Source organism: Protopterus annectens, chromosome 1.part1 (assembly GCF_019279795.1).
Source record: "Protopterus annectens isolate FY-2018-M chromosome 1.part1, PAN1.0, whole genome shotgun sequence".
NCBI lineage: Eukaryota > Metazoa > Chordata > Ceratodontiformes > Protopteridae > Protopterus > Protopterus annectens.
This window is the reverse complement of record NC_056726.1, coordinates 962,111,371-962,134,860: the sequence shown is the minus strand read 5'-3', so window position 1 is coordinate 962,134,860 and position 23,490 is coordinate 962,111,371.

Sequence of the window (23,490 nt, the reverse complement as noted above, 5' to 3'; positions counted from 1 at the left end):
TGGCTGGCATGAATAAGTAAACCTGGCACACATGTAGCATGTAATTATTCATCAGAAATGTGGGTGTGTGTTAATAAATGCAGGGTTCTGTACAAATTGAAGTGAAAATGTCATGTGAAAACATCCCGGATATGTAGATTAAGAAATATAAATGCAAACAAGAAATATGTAGCAGTAACACCTGAATCCTGGACAGTTAGTATGTCAGATATGGGTCAGGCATATATTGAACTAGCCAAACCCATGACACAACCTAATGTATGGTGGCAAGTGTAATAATACAGGTAGGGGATATACAACTGCAGTCACTGGGAATGTAGTGTAGACTAAAAGGTCATTATAAAATGTTAACTGAGGTTTTTTCTACACCCTACCGTATGTGCATAAACCATGCAATTCCACACCTCAATGGGTATGTGTAACCTTAAATATTTGTTGGGACATATGTCCTATTGTTTTATAAATATTTGCATTGATGTTGATGCATGTGCCCTGTTCAAACACCATGTTCATGGTGGCCTGTTGCTACCAAACATCTCTGCATGCTGTTGGAATATCCACTGTCATTCAATATATGCATGTGTTATGCTTGCTGTTCAACTGTTGGAACCTTGGTGTGTTGGGTTAATGGGAATATTACTGCATGCTGTTACAACTAACCTGGAATGCTGTTGTTTATGTTGTAATTAAACACACCTAATCACAGAACGTATGGGAAGGCCGGTGCCAGCAGACCCACCTGTTCCTCCTCAGTTGGCGAGTGCACCTGGCACCAGCAGCTCTGGTGCCCAGCCCGGGCTCCCCTCCTCCATGGTCCTGTGCCACCTTTGGGTGGAAGTTCTGCAGGGGATGGGGCTCGTCCCCCCCATCCAAGCGTGGGCGGAGAAGGGCCACCCGTCACCCTTCGAAGGGTCCGGGCTGTGGTGCATAGGGAGATCCAGCGTTCAGTCGCTGATCCCCTATGCCAGCCTGAGGCAAGAGTGGCATGTCTCTCTCAGGTCAGCCTGCCCGTCCTACTCAGCCCCCAGCACAGCCACCCTCGGGGCTGTGAAGATGCAGTGGTGACTGCCCATGGGTGGGGATCTCAGTTCCACTGTTACCATCTGTGGGCTCATGGGCTTGTGATTTCCAAACATCCTTCCCCATCAATTGTGTTCACCCACCCCATGTGTCAAACTCTGCCCCTGTATGTGTCTTGTTTGTCTTGTCTGTTTACCTCCCCAACCTACCTCCCCAAATATACCTACTTCCTCTACCTCACATTCCACTCTCACCTGAAAAAAAAAAAAAAAGGGCAATCTGTTCCCACAAAAAACTTATGCCCCATACATAGCTGCCCAATTCGCACACATGTCCACTGGACATGTAAACTGATAATTCTAATCAGCAGTACAACATATTTTGTTGTCCTCACCCCTCTCTCAGGGGTGGAAGGTTTCACATTTCACACCAAATTTCATACATATGCACAGTTGTTGCTGGCAACGAAATGGGCAGCTATGGACCTTCCCTACACCCATCCTGCACATCCCTAGCTGGTTTCCCTACTGTCTTTCCCTCTTTGTGCCCCCTTTTTCACCACTTTCCTATCTCCCCATTTTCTTTTCTTTAAAAGAAATTAGCACGGGGGTTAGCGGGAGTAAGCACTTTTAAGCAGTAGTTAGCGGGGGTGCACGAGTGTGAGCTTGTGTGCGCTTAGCTAAGCATTGCTAAGCGTCACACAAACCCATGCAAACCCGCTTACAACTGCTTAAAAGTGCCTTAGTCACTCTGTATAACAAGGCCCTTGTGCTGCTCAGCAGCAAAATAAAATACCCTTGTCAGTCTCAAACCTGGGACCTTGGCCACACCAGTCTGCATGAAATACCACTACACCACAGCAGATATGCACTAACTCACTGCTGAAAGCAATATATCATGCATTACCATGAGTGCATGTAAAGGGAAAATAGGAATGGCATAACACAAATCTTGTTCTGTGGGCCTTAACCAGCAGGTGTTGTGGAATTGCATGACATGACTGTGAAAAGAGAATCAGCCATGCTAGTAGGGAATAAGGTTACAGTAGCAGCTTACAAACCCCACACAGTATCAGAGCAGGATAAACACTGGCATATTTGCATAGGTCACAGGCCAGACCTCCCAACAGTGGCTGATCTACAGTGATGACCCTGATTTGTCAACAAATGTTAGCTGTGCCCCTCTGACTCCCTGTGAAATGTACTAACAGGAGGCAGACAAGTGTTGAATCTCATTGAATGACAAATGTCAATAAGTGAGAGTAGACACCGCTTGCACGTCAGAAAATGTGTAGTAATACATATGCTCTGAATCCCCCAAAGTCTGAACTGCAAAATGTCTGAACTATATCACAGGTGTAACCCAGTTATATGTACCTTTCCCCTGAGGCTGTTCAAATATATATATGTGAGAGTATCTGAGGCCTGGAAGAGTCAGAAACACACAGACATATCAGCTTGTCTGCTGTTACACACTCTGCAAATAGCTGTAGAATGAATCCTACAAGCATGCCTTTATGTAGACGTACAACACAGAAATATCAAAGGATGTAGCCATGTACTGCTAGCAACCACCTGTGATAATGCCATTGTTCAGGTGCTGAAAAGACTGCTGTGATGCACAGTCAAAGAATACTAGGCTGACCTCTGTCTACCATCTGGATATGTCTACAGGTGGGAGCTACTCAGACAGACTACAAGCCTTCATAGACTTACAGGTACACAGCAACTCTGCATGTTCAGTAAGATATATATCACATGATAATAAATAATGCACTCTGCAGTTCTGCACCCCTACCCAAAGGTACTATATACCCGTGTAGTCAGGCACAACCAAGGGTGTAGGTAGGCATACACAGTACAGAAATATGTCCAGTTGTCCTGAGCAGACTGTGCTAATGTCAACACAAACAAACCACAAACTGTTCAGAAGTGAGTAACATACTAATGACAGTATAGCAGTTCACAAACAGTGCATGTCCCTGATATTCATAACTGGTAGTACAAAATACTTAGTTGTCCTCACCCCTCTCTCAGGGGTGGAAGGTTTCAAATATCCCACCTAATGTATTGCATATGCACAGCTGTTGCTGGTAAAGAAATGGGCAGCTATGGACCTTCTCTGCACCCATCGTGTACATCCCGAGCTGGTTTCCCTACTGTCTTCCCCTCTTTGTGCACCCTTTATCACCACATTCCTATCTCCCCATTTACTTTTCTGTCAAAGAAATGAGCTCGGGAGTTAGCGGGAGTGAGCACTTGTAAACAGTAGTAAGCGTGTTTGCACCAGTGTGCGTATGTGTGTGCTTAGCTTAGCATTGCTAAGATTTGATAAGCTACGCCAAGCATAGCTTAGTATTGCTAACATAAAATAAGCTAAGCTAAGCTTAGCTTGGCATTGCTAAGTGTCGCGCAAACCCACGCAAACCCGCTTACAACTGCTTAAAAGCGCCTTAGTCACTCTGTATGACAAGGCCCTTGTACTGCTCAGCAGCAAAATAAAATACCCTTGTCAGTCTCAAACCCCACACCTTGGACTCACCAGTCTACATGATGTACCACTAAGCCACAGCAAATATACAATAAATTGGTGCTGAAAGAAATATAACATGCATTACAAGGAGTGAATGTAAAGGGAAAATAGGAAAGCCATAGGAATACATTGCAATAAAGAAATATAACATGCATTACAAGGAGTGAATGTAAAGGGAAAATAGGAAAGCCATAGGAATACATTGCAATAAAGAAATATAACATGCATTACAAGGAGTGAATGTAAAGGGAAAATAGGAAAGCCATAGGAGTACATTTCAATAAAGAAATATAACATGCATTACAAGGAGTGAATGTAAAGGGAAAATAGGAAAGCCATAGGAATACATTGCAATAAAGATATATAACATGCATTACAAGGAGTGAATGTAAAGGGAAAATAGGAAAGCCATAGAAATACATTGCAATAACTACTGTTGTATGCCAGTTAATTCCCTAATCCCAAAAGAAAGTACATACTCCCATGTATCCAGTGTTAGCATTAGGAGGTGTGAGTAAACTTACACACTGAGAAGAGTGTACTGGAAGAAGCAACAGTCAGGTATCAGTACAACATGCATTTCACTGGCTACAACCCAGCCTCAGATATGAGACATATACCAACCTTCTGACTGACACAACAGTGTCCGCAGCAAGCAAGCATGGTCCCCACCTTGCTAAACTGAAAGGCCTACACCTACCTAACCTATCATTTTATAGCAGTGTCCTGAAATCACAGTGAGAACTGCAATTACCACACAACAGGCTGCATGCAATTACTAAATGGTGGGCACCAATTGGTGCAGAGGCCATCACATGCATATGTGCAGATACCTACAAAAGCAGCCTGTACTTGCTGTCCACACATGCAATAATATTATTGCAGCAACTGGAGAGAGGGAGAGCGAGAGAGACAGACAGACAGACAAACAAACAAACAGAGGCAGTTGGAGACACCAACCAGAATAAAATAAAACAAACAGAGGCAGTTGGAGACACCAACCAAACCAAACAAAAACAAACAGAGGCAGTTGGAGACACCAACCAACAACAAAAAAAAAACGTCAACAGGTACAACAGACAGAGGTGAGAAATACAAAGGTAAGGTATGTAACAGAGATGTATTTGCTGGCATCCGAATGATGTGTCTGAAGGGTACTCTACATACTGTGAACCCTCCATATGTGGTAGCGGTCCGTATCTATATGTATATGCAGATGTGCATAGGGCAAGGGACATACTGCAACTGTTAGTGAAGGCTGGACATATATATGTATTTGAAGGTTGCTATGTGCACATATCTATGTAGGTTGTAGTGTGTGGCATTGAAAACAGCAAGCAGTGCAGGTATATGTCATGTGGTGGTTAAATGCTGTGGGACTGAGTTACAGCCAGTGAGGTCTACTACAGCTATACGGCGTGAGGACAGCGAAATGCATTCTGCACAACACTGTGCAATATTATTACATAATTGTATGTCTCACAACTGTTTCATAATTGATATTCCCACCTTGAAAGGTGGGCAGTATATGTGCCTATATGTGCATGTATATGTACAGCAATGGATGTTTACAAGTATGTGTATATATATATATTGATATATATATATATATATATATATTAATATATGTATATATACATATATATATATATGTATATATACATATATATATATATATATATATATATATATATATATGTCAATATATATATATATATATATATATATATATATATATAGCTATATACATATATACATATATACATATATAGATATATATAGATATATAGATATGTAGATATACAGATATATACATATATAGATATATATATAGATATATACATATATAGATATATACAGATATATATGGACAGCACAGTATGGTGTATGTTCACATTCCCTGGTAACACTGTCTTGTGTGTTTCCTGTAGTCTGCACAGATTACATACCTCAGGCATAGGTATCTGTAAGTAGGGGCACACAGTACTGTAAGGTACACAGGAAATGCTCATCTGTGTCAGCATACATTTGTGTGTTGTTTGAATGTCTGATGTGTGTGTAATGATGCCTGTACCATGTCCGCAATCACATTTGTGTTGCAGGGTTTGCGTGTGTACCTAGCAACATGTATACTCTGTTACAGCAGTATGCCAGCTATATTAACAACTGTGCACATATGTTAGGTAGGGGTATGGCATCAACGACTAGGGTGGGTTACTGGTTATACTGTAACTGTACTTCACATACATTGCAATGGATGACTATTTCTTCATGCATTAGCTTGATATGTACCCCTGTGGCAAGGCTGTGCATTGGATCCCAAACACTGTGCCGAGTACAGGTGTATACTGGTTTGTTATATGGAGTGTGGCAGGCACTGTCAGCCAGTTGTGGGCTGAGCACTGATATGTGGTATTGAATGTGTGTATCCTCTGACAGATGAACAGATGCTATATATGGCAGTTAACTGATATCTGTACTGTATAATATTAAGTGTGCCACATGACTTGCTCACACATATCATTTACTTGTCTTCCAGGCTAATGGCTCATCAAAGGAATCCCTCCTACACAGCTGCAGAGGAACAGGAAATCCACCACAGCCTGGTTCAGCACTATACCTTTCTGTTTTCCAGGGCCAGCCAGCACCAGCAGGAGTGTACTGCACTGTGGCAAGATCTTGTTTGTCGGGTAAATGACATAGGCATGCATAACCGGATATATGAGCAGGTATGCCATCACTGCAGTGATTTAATTAGACATGTCCGGCGGCGTGCATCTGATATCCATAGACAACAGCTTGCCACAGGTGGTGGGGTTGCCATACATTCCCCCCTCACCAGAGTGGAGGAACTGCTCCTAAGTGTGGTGGCTCCTGGCCTACAGCAGCAACAACATCACACATGTGTCATCATGGAGGCTGGAGCCACCCAGCATGGTGACATGGAGCATGCAGGTAACATGCCCTAGCTGTAGACTACTGTTACCTGTATTGTTAGATTATGCATATGTGAGATGTGTACTGTGTTTAGCAGTTGTGCTGCCTATTGTGTGCAATACTGATATTGTGAATAGTATCTGTACACCTATGCCTGTTGTTCTACTGCAGTTTATCACACTCACAGTAGCAATGCCACATTTGTGGCCACTAACAATCTGTGTCATATTCTTGTAGGTCCCTCTGGTGTGACAGCAGGGCAGACGACGCATGCTGGTGAGTGTGTTAACACTTTAAAGTTGGTATTGAAATGTGAATGTCATAGGTGAGGTGTAGGCCATGTACACATAACACACCTACACATAATGCATGCTGTGCATGTTTTCTGTGAGACATTAAACATCTCAGTCAGTCAAGTCAGTAGCTGCCTCAATCACATGCAATGCACAGAGCATCAGACACAAATGTGGCAACACTGTACTGCACATTGGATAGGCATAGTTGACACACATTTACACAACGTAACACGTTTGTCTTACGCAGTACACGTCAACATGCTACACATGTAACTGGACACCCGCTGCCAGGCCACACTTCAGTATACCACATGTCATCCACACACCATGCATATTATACCTGAGGGGTAGGGGCCTAGCATGGGGCTGTGCAACACTCCTCAACACATAACACAGTCATGTTAGGCAATGCTCCCTATTGGGCACCTCACACACCCTTGTACAACGTGGCTGTGTAATTGTGAACTTAACCACGGCACTGCGGTTCAGGTACAGCATGCTAGGCGGTGGTCTAACACACTTTAATAGCCTTGAGTGACCACATGATGCATGATGATGATGGCTAATGGTACTACACCCCATACAGTTACAATGGCCATGTCCAGGATTGGTATTCCATCACTTACACATGCACCACTCATCCCATGTGTGCACATAGCATGCATGTGCTACACCTGTGTCCACAATTATCTGCTACAGACACAAACACTGCAATCAGACATGGAAATCCATGTGACACACAGATAACACATGCAGCCATGGTATGTATACCTGTGAGTGATGGTGCACAGGACATTGCAGAGCTTATAATACTTGCACAGAAATGTTGTGTCCTTGTACACATTGTGTTCCAGGGTGTATGCAATCACTGAACATGTACAGACATGCATCACAGCCATGTACACTGTCATTAACTATGGCTGTCTACACTCACACTGCATGGACTTGATCAACACTTATTCTGCATGCTGACATGTGTGATGCTACAGTTTGCCTTGTGATACTGTCACCCACCTTCAACCACTATTGAGTATGTTTTGGATTGCTGTTGTGTGTGTGTATCTGCTGTAGTGAGGAGTGTGCATGTGTTCCTGTGTTCCTGTGTGCATGTGTGCATGTGTGCATGTGTTCATGTGTGCATGTGTGCATGTGTGCATGTGTTCATGTGTGCATGTGTGCATGTGCAGACTGTAAAGTGTATTTCCTGTCTTCCTCTCACAGGTGCTGAGTTAGGGGTTGGCGAAACCAGCAGGAGACCTGAAGCCACTGCCACGGATAGTGGTGATGATGACACATGTATTGTGGCACAGGGAGATTTGACAGGGTCTGTTGATGGTCCACCAATCGACAGTACACAGCATTCAACCCCATCTATGCGCACACTCATACTGCCATTACATCCCTCACCACCAATGGCCATAGGCGAGGAATTACATACAGTTGGCATTAACCAGGAGAGTGTGGCACCCATGGCACTTGCATCCCCTCACAGCAACCATAGCTGTAGACCCGGAATGGTACCACATAGGCGGAAGTCCAGGGGTTCTCGGAGGAGCACCACTGGTCATATTGCCCCTGGCAGGCATGCCCTCACAGGTCTTACAATGACCACTATGTTCCGGGCTGTAATGCAGGCTCAGGCACGTATGGAATGCCACACCAGGCAGGGACTTAGGGCGCAGAGGGCACATTACACCGCTATCAATGACAGCATCCGTGACCTTACCGGTGCCATCCGGACTTACACTGAGGTCATTGACAGACGTTGGGGGGAGAGACAATAGATGCCCCTCCCCAACATGTCTTCCTTGAGCCAGGACCGTGCGGAATGGTTGCGACATTGACGTGGATGCATGCCAGCAACAGCAACAGCTGGCAGTGGTCGCGGATGGCCCACAGTTCACAGCTGCTCCCGTAGTGGCAGTACCAGCCCCAGCAATGCTGGTGCTGGCCTGTCCATTGACTGTCCCAGTAGACCACGTGCATGTGGATCTGGCCAGTCCCAGCAGGGACATGGGTCCAGTCATCATGCCTCTGCCTCTGATGACAGTACCCAGTCAGGGCTGGTACCCGATATTGTCCGTAGCACCCCTGCCGGGCACAGGTACTGTGTCTGTGGCTGGAGACAGTGATCTGTACAGCCTAGCAGGTACAGTCTGTGGCTGTCCCACAAACCACCATATATGGCAGCCACATGGTGGAGCTGTGTGCATGCAGACACACACACATTAAGCAAACAGCTAGGGCTCACACATACACGCACATTACATCAACATTGGCCCATGCTGTACTGTTTTCCCTCACACACACAAACACACACACACACACATGTCGATTGGATGGGTCAATGTCAGGCTCTGGCAAACAACAAAATGCCCTGTGCATATGATGATACCTGTGCCCCTTCCTGTCATCTGCATTATTGATGGAGGGACAGGCTAACATGGTGCTGATGCACATGGTGACACTATAGCAGTGTAGCAATAATAGCGAGTTGTCAACAAGGAAGTGTAATTACATCCTTGTAGATATATCTGAGCAGACATTATGCATCAAAGCTCTGATTGTCAATGTAGCATTGTTTACACCACTGTTAGGTCTGAGTATGTATTATCCACCCATGTGCCACTTGGCTGATGTGTGATGTGTTGCCAGCATGTGTTAGTGAGTGGACAGTATGTGTGTGATGTGTGCAGTACAGATTATCAAGTGTACATCTGTGAAGATGGTGGGTACACACTGTCTGGATGTACATGCATAGTGGACACATGGGACATGTGGCATACCCTGTTGTACACATTGTTAACATCTCACAGCATCTTTCAATGGCCAGTATGCATTCTACTACAGTTATGTACTAACATGGATAGACGTGTGTATGACATGGGTTGACACTATGCTGTGGGTGATACCGTTAATATCTGTCAATGATTTGCAGTCTGGTAGTATACACAACTTCAACAGCATGACTATAAGCAATAATTGGATGATGTCCTGACAAATGACACACAATAGTAGGGAACCCAGTATCAATTGGATCCTTCCGGTGCTACACTATAACACTAACCAGTGGTAATGACCGCCACCCATTACTGTGACCACACCTGTGTGTCATATAGCCCCCTAGGTACATGCAGACACACTAGGGATGTGTCCATCCAAATCTGGGAATGCATGGATTGGCCTACAATGCATTCCCTGGATAGGACGCATATCCTACACAAGGGTATCATACAGACAGATACCTGTTGTCTGATACATGTTGTATAGCAGTAAGCCGACTATGGCATAGTCATCCTCATGTACTATGCATACTATCCCATCAGTACCACACATGTGGTAGCCCTCAACATGTATGCTGGGTACCATTGTGTACATACAGACACATGTTATGTCATGTGTCCCTTGATATCCACATAGCCATAGGTATTGTGGAGTCCCAAGGTGTATCACATAAGACATTAGAGGCCTGAATGCATATCCACAAAGTAGTCGTACACCTATAAAGACTGTCAATTCTTGGCAGACTTTGTTGTGTATGACCATGTCTGACATATACCCCAGGCATATACCCTCACTCACACTACTCTTAAGTAACTGTCATGGGTGTGTGTGCCACAGAACACGGCAGTGGACGGCCGTGTCACATACATACATATGTGACCTATGATCTGAGAAGCAGCGGCACAACCTGTTAATGGAAACAAATGTATTCATTAGTATGCAGGCTTCACACCTATGTACTGATTGAGGGGACATGTACACATATATATTTGCCACGCAGATACCTGATGTGTGCAATGCACTTACTGTTGTCATTATGCTATGTCATTCCATGGTAAAAGCAAAACCCACACCGCATTAACCAACAGTGTAACACACAGTCAGCATTTGCAGGATTTAAACGCCTACCTAACTATGTTACGATTCTGGAGAGAGACGCAATAACATGGCGCGCTATTTGCTTTACTGTCTGGTTTACCTTCTCCTGCTGTATTTGTAGGATGGTGATATCATCAGACTTTCCAAAGAGGAATGTCCTCTTTTAGTGTGTTTTCACAGTCTCCAAAAAGGACACTCCTTTCAAAGACAATTGCACACATACACACACACCCCACACACACACTGTTTGCAGGATTCAAACCCCTACCTATGTTATGATACTAGAAAGAGACGCATTAACGAGGCGTGCTATTTGCTTTACTGGCTGGCTTTTTTTCTCCTGCTGTATTTGTAGGATGGTGACATCATCAGACTTTCCAAAGAGGAATGTACCTCTTTTAGTGTGTTTTCACAGTCTCCAAAAAGGACACTCCTTTCAAAGACAATAGCACACATACACACACCCCACACACACTGTTTGCAGGATTCAAACCCCTACCTAACTATGTTATGATACTAGAAAGAGACACATTAACACAGCACGCGATTTGCTGTACTGGCTGGTTTCCCTTCTCCTGCTGTATTTATAGGATGGTGACATCATCAGACTGGACATGGTGATGTGTGTACACTTTGTTTTATGCCATTCCAGGAATGGTCCATGTGGGTCAGCAGGTGTCAACAGCTTGAACAAGACCTCAGAATCCTTACCTTGTGTGATCTATCTGTGGACACATTGACATTCCGTCATATGTCAACACATATTTATGCACAGCTTGTTGGTTTTGTGGATACTACATGTGTTTGGGATGTTGATAAAGGGCTATTCAAAGTCTATGTGACACATGTGTAGATGTGTTCATTGATGTATGTCCTGGGTGGCTGCCTTGCAAACAGTCTAGCATGTTTGGGAACCATGATCTGCACATGAACATACCACAGTTGGTAGGGTTGTGTGTATGTCAGTTTCCAATAGCTCTGTTTATGACTGCAACCATGATGGACTCCATGACCTTGCAGATCAGACCTCATAGGCATACTGGACTTGACTTCCCATGGTGTGTTGTGCACCAACACTTGTGGGGAGTGCCATATATAGCTGTGACACATTCAACGGTTCCACATCCTGTGTAGGGGGTGAGGCTCAGCTGACTGTTCAGGTGCATGATCTGTTTGTTCTGTAGTTTGTGCATGACACATATTGGGAATCAATGTATTCCACCTGCTGCCATGCCTTTGGCAGTGGGGGTAGCTGCTCATCCATTCTACATGTGATATCTCCTTGTATGTTGATGTGGACTATTGTCAGTGGGGGATGGGTATGTACATATGGGCCTGTCTGTCATGATGTCGGCATTGTCACTCAGGTACAGTTGGCCCTGACTCAGGACATATATGGGTGCACACTGATATTTATGACATAGCTGAAGGAAGTGTCATGACTCAGTCTGGACTCCTTCTCAGCTACTCTTTACAAAACACCAACGAACATGAGCACTAATCCCTGTTATACTCTTTTACACACTTAACACCCTACTGATCCTTTGTGATCAGGCTACAGAGTATGTCATGATAATATCCTGGCATGTCCAGGGGTCGGTTTTGTGTGTACTCTTCAGTCCAGCTGGTGGATATTGTGATATTGACACAATGTCACATCTGCCTCATGTACACAGACAACCCTCTCCTCCTCCCGACAAACTCAGATATATGTGTGAGATGCACCAATATAGACATACAAGGAGCTGAACTCTCTCGGACCATGACTGGCACAGTCTATCAGGTGGTGAAGGTAACCACACACACCACATATCAGTCTCACATATCCTCTAGCAACAGCACTCAAACCACATTAGTGCACATAGACATACTCAGATGCTGTAACTGTACTCTACCTAAGCAGCAGAGACCTCCAAAGCAGACACACACACACCTGCTACCCCACTACAATACCCACATATCACAATGTTCACAATGTCAGTGTGCCACACAGTCACTGCCCTTTGGGCTAAATAACACACCTAATACACTTGTAATAGGCAACACTTATTGTCAGACACACTGATGTACCACTCACCAGCCCTAACAAGGGAATAGTCACTTTGGGCTGTCTGTTGGGTGCCAGGATCTGCTGCATAACACAGGCAGTCAGGTCACTCCAAAGCAAGTACAAGACTGGCACCATCATTGTCCATGCTGGTGTGTATAACCTCAGACGTTACTCCCTGGACCACATGACATGATACATGGAGGAACACTCTGATCATGTAGCCCATGCCAGTATGACCCTGACCTTGTCTAGCATCTTACACCCACCAATTATGATGTCACAGTATACGGACACACATATCACATTTAACAGTTGCCTAACACATTTGTTTCATTCATAGGGGATACAGTATCTGTCAGTGTATGGTGACATGCTCATCTTGCCACGTAGCTTCACTATGGACAGCTTGCACCTGTCACCCTTGGACTTTGGTATGCTGGCTAAGGCTCTTGCTACCACCAGAGTGCCTTTTCTAAGCAGGGCTCAGAAGACAAACCCACCTCCACAGACATTACAGGTTAAATGAAACTAAGGGTAATACTGCTCAACAACAGTTGTGTTAACCTCATATTGTGGCCATTCAGGACTCTCCTCAGTATGGAGGATAGCAATATCTGTGCACTGACAGACACCTGGTTCAGGCTCGCTTATGCACACCAGCACTACCAGGTTATGTTTCATACCATGCTGTCTGACAACAGGACTTGGAACAGACAACACAACTAAGGGGAGTATCCATATACATCACAGATACACACACCTCCAGGTTAGTAGCACTGCACAAAGCATCACAGACCATACATATACAACTACCATTGTGCAATACTGCCTTTCAGTTTGTTGCCTGCTACAGAACACACTCCCAAACTCAGGAACCACACTCGGCTTTCGTGGGAACTATGGAGAATATGATGTTCTCCACAAACACCATTATATTGTGTGACTTCATATACACAAATATTGACTGGGGATACTACTCAAGCCCCGACACCCTCACCCAACAGTCGCTACAATTTGTGGACTCATATGCTATGGCACAACCAGTCAGCACAGCCACAAGGAGGAATACATATTGGACCTGATCATCACCAACATGGGGACTCTATGTTCCACACCAGCGATATACCCCTCATTGGTAAGGTCAGAACATACATGTATCTCAAAGGACATACATATACCCTCCACACACCCATCCTGGGTAATCTTGGTGAACGTCTCATGAGCCAACATCTCACTTCACCGAAGCAAGGTGGTATCCTTCAGAGATCCTGGGACAGTGGCATATACGGCTCACACTGCTGCATCCTTTACATACACATTCTATGGACACCTAGTGGACTGCATGGATTGTGCTATCCCAAATAACAACAGGACCCACTACTACAATGGCAGGGGACCTGTCTGGTAGACCCCAGCCATTAATAAGCTGTACAACATCAGGAGGAAGCTACTACATGATAGAGCACAATCCCAGACTGGGAAGGCATATGTGATCTGTACTAGCAGACAGCTACAATCACTCATGGACTTTTCTAAGGGCCGCTTCTACCAGACAATTGCAACAGACACGTAGGACTATCACACGGCCTTCTTCAGTTATGTCAGGAACCTGGGTGGACACTCACTGATATGCTGTGAGTTACTGCATACTGACTAAACCTACCCTGAACCCACTGGCATTGCCTACATCCTGGCAAACAGGTTCAGTGCAGATGTCTCCCACCCATCCCCCCTAAGGAGCAACTATCCATCCCAACAGAGTATAACCTCCCTGACATCACACAGTAACAGGTGAGTGCTGCCCTCCCCACAGCGTACATCACAGTATCAATGTGACCAGATGGTGTCCCAGCCTGCATCCTACACGAGCATCATGACAAACACAACCCTCACATTACATCACTGTTCAATATCGGAGTTACCACAGGATATGTACCCAAGGAATGGCATACTGCGACAGTGGTCCCACTCCACAGAGTTGGTGCCACAATGGACCACAGACAATATTGCCCTATAAGCCTATGTAGCCTGTTCTGCAAAGCTATGGAGCATATTGTCATAGGACTCATACACATAGACATCGGGAACCTACAGACACTGTGTCCTACACATTTCAGCATTGTTGTGGGCAGATCTTGCCTCTTGAACCTGTTTGTATTCTTTAAATGGCTAACAGGTCCATCGACACAGGGACGGCTGTCCACACAGCCTACCTGAACCTTGCAAAACCCTTCAACACAATAACCCACTGGGCCATTATGCATAGGCTCACCAGCGTCAATATGGACACATATCTCACACAATGGATTCATACCAAGATCAGGGATAGCACCCACATGGTCAGAATTGCAGGTGCCATGTCTGACTATACACCAGTTACACATGGCATCCCACACGGCTTGGTCCTGGTACCTCTCTTGTTCAGTATATATTTGTCTTACGTACATGCTACCACAGGGGGAATATGGCTGAACATGTTTGCACTTGACTGCAAACTGGGTGCCATGATCAACTCTCCAGCTGCCACATGCCTACTCAATCAGGGTCTCACAGAGATGGATGACTGGTGCCTGAGCCATGGCCTACAGCTAAATGCCATTAATTGCATAGTCATCCCCCTTGGGAGTAACAACATGCCCACACATTACCACATAGGTAGTACTCCATTACATACGGTAGGAGTTGTTAGGGGTTTGGGGACATGACTTGTTTGTACTGTCGCCTTTAACATTCATGTTGCCAAAGTGGTTGGACACACCTTCTATGTGGGCCACCTTATCCCATATGGTTTCACATCTAGATCGAGTGAGGTCATTGTGCCCCTATACTCATCACATCCATGCTTGGTTACAATGCCACATTTGGGGTGTACCTTACCTGACACCTGCAGCAACTGTACTGGCCATGGAAGGTCCTCACCAAGCAGATCTAGGGACTCACACAGATGCCCTGCATAGTTCAGATGCAGTAACTCCAGCTCTACTCAGTCGCTTACCACCTACTCAGATATGATGTGTGCCTGTTGTTTACAGATATACCCAACCCAGAATTACTGGACATGCTCCACCTCAGGATATCTAACTCCCTTGGAGCTACACACTCCAGGGACGTATACCTCAGCACAAATGTTAATAGGACATTGTGGAGGGACAGATTCTTATCCCAGAGGCTCCACTCACTACAGAATGTAATCCCAGTTTCACATAGGCAGAGCCACCCACTGACCACCTACTGGAGACATCTTGATGACTGTATGGGTGATTGTATATTTACCCCTGGGATATCTTCTGTGTCCCTGCTAGACAGAGACACACTAGCCTAAACATACATAGGCTATCTTGTGTGACCTACTATTCACACACACAGTGTAGTAATCTGACAGGGTTGCGAATTCCAAACACACTCTGGCTAGGCTTGTATATGCCCTAGGGCAGATAGCATAGTACCGAACTCTGAACCTATGCTAATGTTCAAGATGCACAATGTTTATTGCTGATACTGTTTGCAGGTCTTTATCATCTTTGCTTTACCAGTTTCCATGAAGAACTTCGGTATCTGCAGAACATATTTGATTATGACAGGGTTCCACTATATTATAGATGTGTGTGTTGTCATATAACTGTGTGCACAGGGCGGATTGCTGTATAGTGACAGGTTCCTGGGTTAACACATGCAACTGCCAGATATGCGTGGCCCACTGCTGTACTCAGACATGGCCTAAGTGTGTGAGCATGCCCAGTTCTGCCATTCCATGTTTTGTTGCCTGACATTTGTCTCATTTATTCAAGTGTGTGAGCATGCCCAGTGTGACCCTTCAGTATGTTGCTATCTGAGGTCCACTACATTTGTTGGTGCGAACATGACCAATATTAACATTTATACTGTGTGTGTTGGAAGTCAGGTTCTGTTCTCACTGCAGGACTCACCTTTGTGTCATAACTCAACAAGGATTATGCTGTGCCTGCAGGGTTTCCATGGAATACTTTGCATAGACTTATCAACATTCCGTCATACAGGTGGACCACTGCAATACTGTCATGGTTTAGTGGTTCAGTACTTTGGCTGTAGTGCACAGTATCCTGGGTTTGAGGCCCATCACTGCTTTATATTTTCATACTGAGCAGACCAGACTGCTTAAGGGCCTGTTAAGCAAATATGAGCATGTTGGCTTTTGTTCAGCTATGCTCTACTTAGACCAGGCTTGTCCGACATTGCTCAATATTCACCAACATTGCTGGACGTTGCCCAATATTACTGAACATTGACCACAGTTGTGCTAGTTGGTGTGTGCGATTTTGTTTGCATATACTACATGGTGGTAAATGCTGTTTAGCACTGCTTTATATTGCTTAACACATGGCATTCATGCCTTAGGTGGTGCTGCAGGGCTGCCTATGTCGGATGCACATACTACACTCCCTGCACATGTTTGGAAGCAGGTAGTGTCAACTTAAGCATCCCTTTTACTTTATGTGCGAGTCGGAGAGAGGCATCATTTCCAGAGTTCCTACTGAGCCAGTGTATGTGCTATGCATTGCCTCTTTGCCAAGGCCAAAGCATACTGGGCATGCCTCCTTCTGCCTACTGGGGTAGGCTCAGGTTGTTCCTCCTCCGAGTCACGCTCTGCCTGTGATGGCCTTGGCAATGGTGGGGGGCTGTTTGGCCCAGGCCTATGCTGGTCCTGCTGCAGCTGTTTTCACAGGATCATATTATGAAGCATAGCACATACCATGACAATTTGGGTACATGTAGTTGGTGAGTACTGCAAGGCTCCACCAGATGTGTCCAGGCACCGGAACCGTGACTTGAGCAGCCCAAACACACGCTCTATTACATTACGTGTTTGTGCGTGTGCCTCATTATGGAGTTCCTGTTCAGGTGTGTGTGCATTTCTGATGGTGTCATCAGCCACGGCTCCAGTGCATAGTCAGCAACCCCCACTAGGTGACCATGTGGGATGTCCCCATTGGCAAATGTCTGGTACAGCTGTGTCAGATGCCAGATATGGGAATCATGGTAGCTTCCAGGGCAGCCTGCACACACATTCAGTATTATGCCCTGGGCATCACACACGACCTGGCAGTTGATGGAGGGGAAGCCCTTGCGGTTGAAGTAGACCCTACCCCGCTCGCCGGCTGGTGCTTTGATGCATATGTGCGTGCAGTCTATTGCACCCACTACCTCAGGGTACTCCGCTATTTGCTGTAAGAGACGCATATTGCTGGCCAATACCTCATGGGAATTGGGGAAATATACATGATCACCGACATGTGCTGACATGGCATCCAGAAACTGGTGTACTACCCTGGATGCTGATGCCTGTGATATCCCCATCATATCACCAGTTGGTCTCTGGATGGTACCTGTTGCTAGTATTCTTAGGCCAGCACATACCTTGGTTTCCACTGGGATGGGTTCCCCTCTGTTGGTTCTGTGTGTGAGGCGTGGCCTGCACAGCTCAACCATTTGCTGCAGGAGGTCTCTGTCCACTCTATAGTGCTCCACTATTTCCAGCTCATGTAGCCCCTGGTAGGTTACCCTGGGCCTGTACACTCTTCTCCATCTCCTCACTGTGGGTTGTCCTGCAGCATTTCCATTGTCACCACCCTCAGCATGTTGCATATGTCACCTTATAACAGCAATGGCAGCCCCTAACATTTCTTTGTCTCAGTAAAGCTTTTTCAGTTTTCACTTCTATTAGCTTACTGCAGTGTCTCTTGTGAGAAACATAATGGACTGTTGTTTGCAGAGTTTTAAGTGCTAGGCTGGGCTGGGCTAGTGTACTGCCTGTGTAATTGCCTGATTCTGATTGTTTTCACCTGCTAGCTCTGCTAGTACTCCCTGGTAGCTTCCTACTATTTGTTGTGCTTCCTTTTTCCTTTCTGTTTCCTCAGGGGGGAGCGCCGCGCACACAAGAGCAAACATGTGCACAGCTTCTTACACATGTGCACACATGCTTACATGGACTAAAACTTGCTTATTCGGGTTAAAACGCGCGTGCACCAGCACAAACGCGCTCACAACTCTTTAAACAGCCTTATACATGCTTACTCCAGCTTAAACACGTGCACTCACACTTACACGCGCGCACACTGTCTTACTCGGGTTTACATGCGCGCACACGCACGCATACCCGCTCAAAAAGAAACTTTGGTGTTATCTACGGCATACACCTTCCATTTCTTGCCTTTCCCTAGCCTACCTGTTGACACACCTCTTTCCATGATGTATAAATGACAGCTGACACATGCCACTGTGCTCCAATGAGCTTCACTTCTTTCATACATACCCCCCTCGTGATATCACCTATCTTCTACTCTGTTACTCCCCATATCCTACTCCTACACTCCACTGACTGTCCTCATTTGCTATGCAAACTTGCGATTCACTATCCTAACACTCATTTACATAGGATTGTCTACTAATGCTTGGTTACATGTCTTAGACTGAGCTTCCCCCCTTAGCAACCACTACTCGGTGGCCATGTTGTCTTCACGTGCCATTCCCTTGCATTGTACATTAACAATTGCTATAAATTCCACATTTGTGGGTTTTAATTTTTAGTATTCTGGGTTTTAGAGTGCAGCCCGTTTGTGTGGCACTGCGCTACGCTTAAACGTCGGAAATCGGCGAAAAAAAATATTTTTATTTTTATATTGCATCAGGAAACATTTCCAATGGCCATATATTTGGCCATTGGCATGCTTCCTGCACTGGATGCAACCTTTATTTGGAGCTGTCACGGCTCCGCTTTGCTATTTGCAGAACGGTACTCAGTTGTCAACTGAGTACATTTCTGCAAATAACACTGCTCTTACTTGGACAGGTACGGGTTTCCTGAATTGCAAATCTACCTCATTTGCATGCCTTTCGCCTGCAATTGAGGTAATTTGCATATCCCTGCCCTGTCCGTTTAAGAGCCGTTTTAGGAGCTCTCTTACACGTCCTTACAAGCTGTTCCTGGATCGCTCGTCGGACATGATGGCTGCATGGAGTCTTACTCTACTCTTAGACTCCGTGCAAGCCATCGTGAATCCGGCCCAGAGAATGTTAGCGCTTTCAGGTACTCAAACCCTTCCTCAGAAATACAATAACAAACAACATACAATTCTTTTTAAACTGAATTGCTCCAATCAAAAGAGACCATCAATAAAACAATTGATACTTAGGAATGTAAGATCTACGCCTGTTCAAAACAGGTTTTAAAGGCACCACACCATTGAGTCCTGGATATCTATGTGCCCCAAGTTCTATGATCCATCTGGTTTCAGAATACTCTTTATTTATTTCTCTCTCTTAAAAACAAAATCAGGATCACCAACTTTCTTCTTCTGAATCATCTGTTTTTTAGGTTTTAATTTGGTTTAATCATCAATCCTGTACCACTTCTGATATCACTACTGTAATCATTATTATGTGGTTACCTGCTCTTTGTGTTATTGTTACAATTCCTTCTATTTTGTGAACTGCATCTAGCCTTATTTATTCCCCTTACTGGAAAACCAGGGCTGCCTCTGTTTATCTAAAAGTTCAGCCACATCCTGTCTGTATACATGCCTGGGTGGCTGGAACAAAATTGAGCTCTTGCTCAATAACTTCTGTGATGTCATAGATGTAAAAAAACTAAGGATATAATAAAAGTTATTATCACCTTTAGTCATGGAGAGAGAGTCCTCTTCCCTTTCTCAGTTGTCCATCCTTTCTATGTTCTCCCATCTCTTTTTTTTCTCTTTTTTTTCTCTTTTTCAGGGAGAGGAAGGGGAGGCAGTGAAACCAGGAGAGGTAGAGTTTTCGGATGCGGCTCTGAACTCACAGTGCTGGTCCCTGCTGCCAGTGTCTCTAAATCTCAAATCTCTGGCAGTTCCCTCTCACTTTCACGCACACACCACAGCCACTGTAGGAGACAGTGGTATCACATAGTGGAATATTATCCTCTATAACATCTACACTGACACCATCATCTTCTACCCCCTTGGCTGGCTCCGGATTCTGTTCAACCTGTTCAGGCAGTGGTGTGCAACAACAGTTGGACCAACAGGCAGGCAGCAGATGCTCCTTCACCATGCACCCTATGGGAGCACCGGCACCCATTCCCCTCACTCCCGACCCGCTCTCCTGCGCCGAGCTCAGATGAGATTGTTGAGACGTTGCGTTGCATGTCGTCTGTTAAACGTGGTCTCATTGGTATTTTTTTGGCGGTTGTCCCTCCTCCAATGAGTTAGATGCAATTCTAGGCCAAACAAAAAAATGCTGACCTGAAAAAAAAGAGATGGTCTCTCCAATTTTTTTCATCTTTACCTGTTGTAGCTTTGTGTCATAGGCACTAACTGCACAATACAACATGTCCATCTTAACTGCATGAAGTTCACTATGATAGTTTGTTTCAACTTCTAATTGCTTTGACTCAATGGCTTGCTTTAACCTCTTCTCTTCTGGTTTGAAAAAATCCACCAGGAGACGCATGTACTGAAAAGCTCATCTCTAAATTAATTTGCTGCCATTGAGCCAAAAGTTCTGGATAGCGTTCCCTATAAGTGGGCATGCACAAAACTCTCATGCCTAGGGGGAACTATACAGAAATGCAAACATGCCTCTAAATGTAAACGTTGCCACTGTAAACGTTTCAGTTGGTAAAGTTCATTTTCAAAGATAGTAAACAATTTTATAAAAGACTCATTATTCTCAGTGTCTGGTATGTCCATCACATCATTACCATTACCTGAGAAATCAGTTCGTAAGAGTGGATTACTAGACTGTCAATTAAATTCCTCATTCTTTCACAAAAGGATGTTGCTACTGGTGTAGCCGACCGATAGTTCAACTCTACAACTCTAGTCAAATGAGCCATATCCACCTTCAACAAAAAATATATGCAAAGAAAATAAATCCAAAAGGTGACAGGTGATGAAGGTCTGTGGTCCAACCAAAAAAGACAGAAATTGTGAAAAAATATAACACAGAGAATGTTAGCGCTTTCAGGTACTCAAACCCTTCCTCAGACATACAATAACAAATAACATACAATTCTTAGGAATGTAAGGTTTCACAAAAGGATGTTGCTACTGGTGAGACATCTATCAGCCATCAGACTTAAGGACAAACATAATGCTCTTTCAGTACATGTAGAGAAATATCCAGTGCATCTATTGCTATTCCAAGCATTACAGAAAATAACCAAGCATAGCAGGAACAACAAGGTTTCTAGTTATACAGAGTATTGTGAAACCAGATGGATCATAGAACTTGGGGCACATAGATATCCAGGACTCAATGGTGTGGTGCCTTTAAAACCTATTTTGAAAAGGCGTAGAGATTACATTCCTAAGTATTAATTGTTTTATTGATGGTCTCTTTTGATTGGAGCAATTCAGTTTAAAAAGAATTGTATGTTGTTTGTAATTGTATGTCTGAGGAAGGATTTGAGTACCTGAAAGCGCTAACATTCTCTGTGTTATATTAAATCATTCTTATTAATTTTATTGCCTGGTGGTCTGTGGATCTTTTTTCATGATTTCTGTCTTTTTGGATGGACCACAGACCTTCATCACCTGTCACCTTTTGGATTTATTTTCTTTGCATATATTTTTTGGTGAAGGTGGACATGGCTCATTTGACTGGAGTTGTAGAGTTGGACTATCGGTCAGCTACACCAGTAGTAACATCCTTTCATGAAAAAATGAGGAATTTAATTGACAGTCTAGTAATCCACTCTTACGAACTGATTTCTCAGGTAATGGTAATGATGTGATGGACATACCAGACACTGAGAATAATGAGTCTTTTATAAAATTGTTTACTATCTTTGAAAATGAACTTTACCAACTGAAACATTTACAGTGGCAACATTTACACTTAGAGGCATGTTTGCATTTCTGTATAGTTCCCCGAGGCATGAGAGTTTTGTGCATGCCCACTTATGGGGAATGCTATCCAGAACTTTTGGCTCAATGGCAGCAAATTAATTTAGAGATGAGCTTTCAGTGCATGCGTCTCCTGGTGGATTTTTTCAAACCAGAAGAACAGAGGTTAAAGCAAGCCATTGAGTCTAAGCAATTAGAAGTTGAAACAAACTATCGTAGTGAACTTTATGCAGTTAAGATGGACATGTTGTATTGTGCAGTTAGTGCCTATGACACAAAGCTGCAACAGGTAAAGATGAAAAAATTAAGGAGAGATCATCTTGATTTTCAGCTCAGCAACATTTTTGTTTGGCCGAGAATTACATCTAACTCATTGGGGAGGACTACAACTACCATCAATAACACCAATGAGACACATTTAACAGATGTGCAATGTCCCACAACCTCCAACAATCTACAAGCAAGGAGCTTTGCCAGCCGGACAGAGAGGGGAATGGGTGCCGGCACTCCTATAGGGTTGCATGGTGAAGGAGCGTTATCGAAGAAGCAGCCTGTTGGTCCAACTGTCGGTCCAACTTCTGTTTCCACCCCAGTGCCTGAACAGGTTGAATGGAGTCTGGAGTCAGTAGGGGCTCAAGATGATGGTGCCAATTAAGTCGTAGATGTTATAGAGGATAATGTTCCACTATGTGATACTGCCAGCTCTACAGTGGCAGCCGTTTGCGTGAGTGAAGAGAGGACTACGTTGGATGTAGCCGGAGATTTGAACACTGGCAGCACTGTGAGCAGGGACAGTGCTGTAAGTTCTGGATCGTGTCCGAAAACTCTCTACTCGTAGCTGGTTTTGACCCCCTTCCTGTTCCAGTAAAGAAAAAGAGAGAGAAAAAATCAGACACACAAGGGGATGGGAACA